Genomic DNA, 8,806 nt, shown 5'->3' on the forward strand with positions numbered 1-8,806 from the left:
TTTTGCATGATGTACTCTACATGTCAGTTAAATAAGCAGGGTGACAATATACAGCCTTGACATACTCAATTCAAGTGTAATTTGTCTCAAACAACTCAATATTTCCTTGTTCACATTGTCTTACAGTCTTCCCCAATTGTCTGTAAATGGCGCCATCAAACACTTTCTCAGTTAAGAAATTTTTTGGTCATCTTTAAACATGCAAATTAAATCCTATCCCTCCCTGGCTAAAATCCCATGAAATGTAAGCAAGATAAAATCCAATACATTCTCACAGCTTGTTAAGACTTCTTGCTTTATGTCATCAGTTCTCACTTAATGATCTACAGACACCTGTAGCTCCCTGGACCTGAGAACCAAAATTAGTTTTATAATGCTACTAAAATGCCATTTTCCCTTTTCATTCTAACATTTTCATGGATGTTGCAAAGGCAACATTAAGTAAAACTTTTGCCACCTATTTACAATAGTTCCGACATGGAAGCAATCTAGATTTCTATCAACAGATGAATGGATAAAGAAACTGTAGTACATTTATTTGTTGTTGTTCAGTTGCTCAGTCGTGTCCGACTCCTTGTGACCTCACTGGCTGCAGCATGCCGGGCTTCCCTGTCCTTCACCATCTCCTGAAGTTTGCTCAAACTCATGTCCTTTGAGTTGGTGATGTCATCCAACCATCTCATCTTCTGTCATCCCCTTCTCCTCCTGCCTTCAATCTTTCCCAGCATCAGGGTCCTTTCTAATGAGTTGTTTCTTCACATCAGGTGTCCAAAGTATTGGAGCTTCCAGTGAATATTCAGGAGTGATTTCCTTTAGGATTGACTGGTTTGATCTCCTTGCAGTCCAAGGGACTCTCAGGAGTCTTCTCCAGCACCACAGCTTGAAAGCATCGATTTTTCGGTGCTCAGTCTTTTTATGGTCCAACTCTCACAACCGTACGTGACTACTGGAAAAACCATAGTTTTGACTCTTCAGACTTTTATTAGCAAAATGATATTTCTCCTTTTTAATAAGCTGTCCAGGTTTGTCATAGTGTTTCTTCCAAGGAGCAATTGTTTCCTAATTTCATGGCTGCAGTCACTCACTACCTCCACTTTTTCCCCTTCTATTTGCCGTGAAGTGATGGGATGCCATCATCTTAGTTTTCTGAATGTTGATTTTTAAGCCAATTTTTTCACTCTCCTCTTTCACCCTCATCAAGAGGCTCTTGGCACCCCACTCCAGTACTCTTGCCTGGAAAACCCTATGGACGGAGGAGCCTGGTAGGCTGCAGTCCATGGGGTCGCTAAGGGTTGGACACGACTGAGTGACTTCACTTTCGCTTTACATTTTCATGCATTGGAGAAGGAAATGGCAACCCACTCCAGTGTTCTTGCCTGGAGAATCCCGGGGATGGGGGAGCCTGGTGGGCTGCCATCTATGGGGTCGCACAGAGTTGGACACAACTGAAGCGACTTAGCAGCAGCAGCAGCACTCTGCCATTAAAGTGGTATCGTCTGCATATCTGAGGTTGTTGATATTTTTCCCTGCAATCTTGATTCCAGCTTGGAATACTTCCAGGCTGGCATTTCACATGATATACTCTGCATTTAAGTTAATAAACAGAGTGACAATATATGGCCTTCTCTTACTCCTTTCCCAATTTTGACCTAGCCACTTGTTCCATGTAAAGTTGAAACTTTTGCTTCTTGACCTGCATACAGATTTCTCATGAGACAGGTAAGGTGGTCTGGTATTCTCATCTCTTTAACAATTTTACACAGTTTGTTGTTATCCACACAGTCAAAGGCTTTAGCATAGTCAATGAAGCGGAAGGAGATGATTTTCTGGAATTCTCTTGCTTTTCCTGTGATCCAGTGGATGCTGGCAATTTGATCTCTGTTTATTCCACCTTTTCTAAATCCAGTTTCTACATCTGGAAGTTCTCAGTTCATGTACTGCTGAAGCCTAGCTTGAAGGATTTTGAGCATAAACTTACTAGCATGCAAAATGAATACAATTGTTCCTGTAGTTTGAACATCCTTTGGCATTGCCCTTCTTCGGGATTGGAATAAAAGCTGAACTTTTTCAGTTCTGTGGCCACTGCTAGGTTTTCCAAATTTGCTGACATATTGAGTGCAGCACTTTCACAGCATCATCTTTTAGGATTTGAGATAACTCAGCTGGAATTCCATCACCTCCACTAGCTTTGCTTGCAGTAATGCTTCCTAAAGCCCACTGATTTCACACACCAGGATGTCTGGCTCTAGGTGAATGACCACATTGTCATGATTATCCGGGCGATTAAGACCTTTTTTGTATAGTTCTTCTGTGTATTCTTGCCATCTCTTTTCAATCTCTTCTGCTTCTGGTAGGTCCTTACCATTTCTGTCCTTTATCATGCCCATCCTTGCATGAAATATTCCCTTGACCTCTCCAGTTTTCTTGAATATATCTCTAGTCTTTCCCAGTCTATTGTTTCACTCTGTTTCTCTGCATTGTTCATTTTAGAAGGCCTTCTTATCTCTCTTTGCTATACTCTGGAACTCTGCATTCAGTTTGGTATATCTTTCCCTTTTCCCTTGCTTTTTGCTTTTCTTCTTTCCTTAGCTATTTATAAAGCCTCCTCCAACCATTTTGCCTCTTGCATTTCTTTTTCTTTGGGATGGTTTTGGTCACTGCCTCCTGTACAGTGTTATGAATCTCTGTCCATAGTTCCTCAGACACTTTGTCTACCAGATCTAATCCTTTGTATCTATTCATCACCTCCATTGTATAATCATAAGGGATATGATTTAGGGCATACCTGAACTGCATAGTGGTTTTCCCCACTTTCTTCAACTTAAACCCGCATTTTGCAATAAGGAGCTCCTGCTCTTGAGCCATAGTGAGCTCTAGGTCTTGTTTTTGCTGACTGTATAGAGCTTTCCCATCTTTGGCTACAAAAAAACATAGTCAAATCTGTTTTTGATACTGACCATCTGGTGATATCCACGCATAGAGTCGTCTCTGGTGTTGTTGGAAAAGGGTGTTGGCTATGACCAGTGTGTTCTCTTGGAAAAAATTCTGTTAGCCTTTGCCCTGATTCATTTTGTACTTCAAGGCCAAAGTGAAAGTGACCTGCCTATTCTTTCAGGTATCTCTTGACTTCCTATTTTTGCATTCCAATCTCTTATGATGAAAAGAACATCTTTTTTGGAGATTAGTTCTAGAAAGTCTTGTAGGTCTTCATAGAACCAGTCAACTTCAGCTTCTTTGCCATCAGTGGTTGGGACATAGATTTGGATTACTATGATGTTGAATCGCTTGCCTTAGAAACAAACCAAGATCATTCTGTCATTTTTGAGACTGCACCCAATCACTGCATTTTGGACTCTTTTGTTAACTATGAGAGCTACTCCATTTCTTCTAAGGGATTCTTGCCCACAGCAGTAGAAATAATGTTCATCAGAATTAAATTCACCCATTCTTGTCCATTTTATGAATAATTCACTAAGATGTCAATGTTCAATCTAGCCACCTCCTGCTTGACCACTTCCAATTTACCTTGATTCATGGACATAATTTTGCAGATTTCTAGCAATATTGTTCTTTACAGCATTGGACTTTATTTTCACCACAAGACACATCCACAACTGAGCATCATTTCTGCTTTGGCCCAGCCACTTAATTCTTTCTGAAGCTATTAGTAATCACCCTCTGTTCTTCTCCAGTAGCATACTGGACACTTTCCAACCAGTGGGGCTCATCTTCTGGTGTCACACCTTTTTGTTTTTTTATACTGTTCATGGAGTTCTAGCACAAGAATGCTGGAGTGGTTTGCCATTCCCTCCTCCAGTGGATCAAGTTTTGTCAGAACTCTTCACTATGACCCTTCCATCTTGGGTGGCCCTGCACAGCATGGCTCATAGTTTCATTGAGTCACACAAGCCTCTTTGCCACAAGTCTGTGATCCATGAATGGGGATATTATTCACCCATAAAAATGAAGGAAATCCTACCATTTACAACAGCATTAATGAATCTAGAGGACTTTATACTAGTTTTCCCTGTAGCTCAAACAGTAAAGAATCTGCCTGCAATGTAGGAGACCCAGGTTCGATCCCTGGGTCAGGAAGATCCTCTGGAGAAGGCAATGGCAATCCACTACAGTATTCTTGCCTGGAGAATCCCGTGGACAGAGGAGTCTGGTGGGCTACAGTCCATGGGATCACAAAGAGTTGGACACGACTGAGCAGCTAACACGACTACTTATACTAAGTGAAATAAGCCAGACAGAGAAAGACAAATACTGTTCTATCTCACTTACAGGTAGAATTTTATAAAGTCACTCACAGAACCAGAGAGTAGAATGGTATTTGTCAGGGCTAGGGTGGTAGGGATAGGCAATTTGGGTAGATGTTGGTCAAAGGATACAAACTTTCAGTAATAAGTTTAACCAGTTCTGGGGATCTAATTTAGAGCATGGTGATTATAGTTAATAATACTGTATCATATACTTGAAATCTGCTGGGGGAATATTCTAAATGTTCCCCCCATCACATACAAAGAAAACAGTAACTACATGAGGTGATGGATGTATTCATTAAGTTGATTGTGGTAATTATGTTACAATGTAAATATATATATAATTTAAAAATATATGTGTGTGTGTGTATATATATATATATATATATACAATTAAAATATCATATTGTCCACTCTACGCATCTGTGTCTCTTTTGCTATCTTGCATACAGGGTCATCATTACCATCTTTCTAAATACCATATATATGGACTTTAGGACTCTGAGGGAGAGGGAGAGTGTGGGATGATCTGGGAGAATGGCATTGAAACATGTACACTATCATGTAAGAAACGAATCGCCAGTCTATGTTTGATGCAGGATGCAGGATGCTTGGGGCTGGTGCACGGGGATGATCCAGTGGGATGATGTGGGGTGGGAGGTGGGAGGGGGGTTCATGTTTGGGAGCTCATGTACACCTGTGGCGGATTCATGTCAATGTATGCCAAAACCAATACAGTATTGCAAAGTAAAATAAAGTAAAAATAAAAATTAAAAAAAATAAAATAAAATATTGACTGATTGATTGATAAAAAATAAATAAATATCATATTGTACTCCTTTAAAAAAATGTTATACAACCTAAATACATACCATTTTTATTTGTCAATAGACTTTAGTAAAGCTGAAAAAATACAATATCATCTATAGCTGCTTAAAATAAATGAGATATTATACATAAATTTTTAAAAGACATGTACAACACTTGTATTCTAGAAACTACAAAACATTGATTAAAGTGGAAATCAAGAAAATCTAAACAGAGATAATATGTCCATGGATTGGAAAACTCACTATAGTAAAGAAGTCTATTCTTCTCAAATTAATGTACAAGATTAATATAATTCCTGTCAAAATCCCAGGAAGATATATTTTATGTAGACAAGATTATCCTTAAAATAATCTTGAAAAAGAATAATAAAGTAAGAAGAATCAGTTCTCAATATTAAGGCCTACTGTATAGCTACAGTAATTAAGACAGCATCTTATTAGTAGAGAGATAGACAGACACATAGATCAATGTAACAGAATAGAGAAGCCAAAAAGAAGCACCTCCAGGGGATCTTTGACAAAGATTCAGAAGGTATTCAGTGGAGTCTTTTCAACAAATGGTGATAGAGCAATGGGATATCCATGGGTAAAAGTATGAACCTAGACCTGAACCTCACACTCTATACAAAAGAGTAACTCAAAATGGATCACAGATTTAAATGTAGAACTATAAAACTTTTAGAGAAGAAAATCATCAGGACCTAGGGAGGATAACCAAAGAGTTCTTAGACATGCCACCAAAACCACAATCCATAAAATCAACAAACTAGACTTCATCAAGATTAACAACTTTTTCTCTGCATAGGATATTACTAAGGATACACATCAGAATTTATTTTAAAATGCCCAAAACTCAACACTTAACAATGATACACATCAGAATTTGTTTCAAAATGCCAAAATTCAATGCTTAACAATAACAAACATATTCTAAACCAATTATGCTCCAAGTAATAAAAATAAAAATAACAAACAATCCAATTAGAAAATAGCAAAATACATGAAAGACATTTCACCAAAGAGGATATACATTACAGCAAACAAGCACATGGCAAGATTGTTAGCATCATTAGCCTGTAGAGAACTGAAAACTAAGACCATGGTGAGCTAGCATTACACACTTACCAGAACAGCTAAAATAAAAATTAGTTACAACCCCAAATACTCAGGAGGACATGGAGAATCTGGATCTCTTATATACTGCTAGTGGGCATATAAAGTAGAGCTACTCCAAAAAACAGTTTTTGGCAGTTTCATAAAAAATGAAGTACACTTAGCACCTCCAGTATTCTTGTCTGGAGAAGCCCCATGGACAGAGAAGTCTGGTGGGCTACAGTCCATGAGGTCACAAAAAGTCGTACATGACTGAGCAACTAGGCACAGCACAGTACATACAGTTACCATCAGTTCAGTTCAGTCGCTCAGTCATGTCCGACTCTTTGCGACCCCATGAATCGCAGCACGCCAGGCCTCCCTGTCCATCACCATCTCCCGGAGTTCACTCAGACTCACATCCATTGAGTCCGTGATGCCATCCAGCCATCTCATCCTGGGTCGTCCCCTTCTCCTCCTGCCCCCAATCCCTCCCAGCATCAGAGTCTTTTCCAATGAGTCAACTCTTCGCATGAGATGGCCAAAGTACTGGAGCTTCAGCTTCAGCATCATTCCTTCCAAAGAAATCCCAGGGCTGATCTCCTTCAGAATGGACTGGTTGGATCTCCTTGCAGTCCAAGGGACTCTCAAGAGTCTTCTCCAACACCACAGTTCAAAAACATCAATTCCTCGGTGCTCAGCCAAAGTCCAACTCTCACATCCATACATGACCACTGGAAAAACCATAGCCTTGACTAGACGGACCTTAGTTGGCAAAGTACAACAGAGCAATTGCATTCCTAGGCATTTACCTCAGAGAAATAGTTTTGCTCACCCAAAAACTTGTCAACAATCATTCATTGCAGTCTTATTTATAATAGCAAAAACTGGAAACAATCAAAATGTCCTACAATAAGTGAATGGCTGAACAGACTGTGGTAATCCAAACTTGGATTACTACTCAAAAAATTAAACTATTGGTATATGCAACAGCCTAGATGGATCTCAAGGGCATGATTCTGTGAGGAAAAATTGCAAAAAATTACATACTATATGCTTCCATTTATATAACATTCTCAAGATGATAAAAATATGGAGGTAAAGGACACATTATTAGTTGCAAAGGGATAAGGATGGTAGGGAGAGGAATGAGTGTGACTACAAAGGAGCAGCAGACAAAGGATTTTTGTAGTCATGGAATAGTTCCGTATCTTGATAAGGGTGGTGATCACAACAAATCTACACAAGTGATAAGATAACATAGAATTACACATACGTTGTTGCTGTTGTTCAGTTGTGTCCAACTCCTTCAGACCCCATGGACTGCAGCACTCCAGGCTTCCCTGTCCTTCACTATACCCCAGAATTTGTTGAGACTCATGTCTATTGAGTCGATGGTATCATCCAATCATCTCATCCCCCCTTCTCCTCCTACCCTAAATCTTTCCCAGCATCAGGGTCTTTTCTAATGAGTCAGTTGATTTCCTTTAGGAATGGCTAGTTTGATCTCCTTACTGTCCAAGGGACTCTCAAGAGTCTTCTCCAACACCAGTTTGAAAGCATCAGTTCTTTGGACCTCAGCCTTCTTTATGCTCCAACTCTCACATCTCCCGGGGCTTGCTCAAACTCATGTTTGTTGAGTCGGTGATGCTATCCAACCATCTTGTCCTCTGTTGTCCCCTTCTCCTGCCTTCAATCTTTCCCAGCATCAAGGTCTTTTCCAATGAGTCGGCTCTTTGCCTCAGGTGGCCAAAGTATTGGAGCTTTAGCTTCAGTATCAGACCTTCCAATGAATATTTAGGGTTGATTTCCTTTAGGATTGACTAGCTTGATCTCATTGCAAGGGACTCCCAAAAGTCTTCTCCAACACCACAATACAAAAGCACCAATTTTTTGGTGCCCAACCTTCTTTATGGTCCAACTCTCACATCCATACATGACTACTGGAAAAACCATAGCTTTGACTGTACAGACCTTTGTCAGCAAAGTGATGTCTCTGCTTTTTAATATGCTGTCTAGGTTGGTCATAGCTTTTCTTCCAAGGAGCAAGCATCTTTTAATTGCACGGATGCAGTTACTGTCTGCAGTGATTTTGAAGCCCAAGGAAATAAAGTCTGTCACTGTTTCCACTGTTACCCATCTATTTGCCATGAAGTGATGGGACCGGATGCCATGACCTTAGTTTTTTGAATGTTGAGTTTTAAGCCAGCTTTTTCACTCTCTTTCACCTTCATCAAGAGGCTCTTTAGTTCCTCTTCACTTTCTGCCACTGGGGTGGTGTCCTCTGCATATCTGAGGTTATTGGTATTTCTCCCTGTAATCTTGATTTCAGCTTGTGCTTCATCTAGAATGGCATTTCACATGATGTACTCTGCATATAAGTTGAATAAGCAGGGTAATAATATACAGCCTTGACGTACTCTTTTCCTAATTTGGAACCAGTCCGTTGTTCCATGTCTGGTTCTAACTGTTGCTTCTTGACCTACGTACAGGTTTCTCAGAAGGCAGGTAAGGTGGTCTGGTATTCCCATCTCTAAGAATTTTCCACAGTTTGTTGTGGTCCACAGAGTCAGAGGTTTTAGAGTAGTCAATGAAGCAAAAGTAGACGTTTTTCTGGAA

The sequence above is a fragment of the Ovis canadensis genome, chromosome 13 (assembly GCF_042477335.2).
Source record: "Ovis canadensis isolate MfBH-ARS-UI-01 breed Bighorn chromosome 13, ARS-UI_OviCan_v2, whole genome shotgun sequence".
Lineage (NCBI taxonomy): Eukaryota > Metazoa > Chordata > Mammalia > Artiodactyla > Bovidae > Ovis > Ovis canadensis.